This window comes from Cynara cardunculus (assembly GCF_001531365.2).
Source record: "Cynara cardunculus var. scolymus isolate 2C chromosome LG 11, CcrdV1, whole genome shotgun sequence".
NCBI classification, from domain to species: domain Eukaryota; kingdom Viridiplantae; phylum Streptophyta; class Magnoliopsida; order Asterales; family Asteraceae; genus Cynara; species Cynara cardunculus.
Genome location: NC_037538.1, coordinates 6,201,268 through 6,202,620, shown reverse-complemented (window position 1 = coordinate 6,202,620; position 1,353 = coordinate 6,201,268).

Sequence of the window (1,353 nt, the reverse complement as noted above, 5' to 3'; positions counted from 1 at the left end):
TTTTTTTCATCCTCCTTAAAACCCCAAAAAAATCTTCTCCTTATAGATTCCAAAGTTTTTAAAACTGAGTTGGGCGCTTTGAACAGGGAAAAGAAGAACAGCGAAAGAGAAGATAACACCGACTGAATTAGAGTATGTCTTCCGCCTATGGAGAGGCAATGAGACTTCCAAATTGAAAGCTTTTTAAGGAATTTATCTTCTACGACAGACCATGAAGCTTTTTTGTTCATGTTACCTCCAACAGGAAGCCCCAGATAAAAGAAAGGAAAGGAAGAAGCCTTACAATTTAACATAACTGCCATATTATTGACTTCTGCCTCCAAGACACCAATACCAAAGAGATTGCATTTGGATAAATTAATGCGCAGTCCTGAAACATCATGAAAGCAGTTAAGAATATTAGTAAGAGWTACAAGATTTTTACGAGACCATTTTCCAAAAATTAGAGCGTCATCCGCAAATTGAAGGAGAGAAAGATTCCGGTTAGAATTCGCAAGCCGGATGCCCTTGAACAACCCCTGATTGCAAGCAGTCCTGATCATGATCTGTAAGACTTCCCCCACGAGCAAAAAAAGAAACAGAGAAAGAGGATCTCCTTGCCTGAGACCCCTTTTTATGCAAAACTCATCAGAAGGAGATCCGTTTATCAAAATAGAAGTGGAAGCCGATTTTAAGCAAACACTGATCCATTTCTCTCATTGTACTTTTTTTTATTAAAACATTGTACTTTTATTTATTTGTATTATAACAATGTATTTTTAAATTATTTCTTATTAAAACACTGTAGAGATGGTAATTTAAACCAAAAGGTTACTAAATGTCTTAATAAAAAGTAATTTAAAAATATATTGTTGTTAGAAGTAAAAAATGAAAGTATAACATTATAATAAGAAAATGTTATTTTGTGCATTTTGCCCTTAATTAAACCAAGACCCTTTTTCAATGAACTTTGTGTTGGATTCGTTTGTTGATATCGTAATAGTCTTTCAAATACATACAAAGCTCCACCAATTCTTTGGAAAGTGATGACCTTCGATAAGTTAGAATTATGCCTTTAAAGAAAAAGCCAATTCGTTACCGTATCGTAATATCTTGGATCACTAGTAAACCACGGATCATGGCGGCCATGATAAGGAACTACGGTTGTTTTTCGATTTCCCTGTTGTTAAATATTAAAATTTCGTATCGGTGTTCACTTGTAAATGTAAACAAAATTGGATTCTCTAATATCCAGGAACGGACCCATAAATTTTTTGGAACGGTGGCACAATTTGACTATAATAAAATATTATTGGAAAAAAATTTCAAATGATAACACTGTTTGACTTTAAGAAACAAATATACGGAATTTTT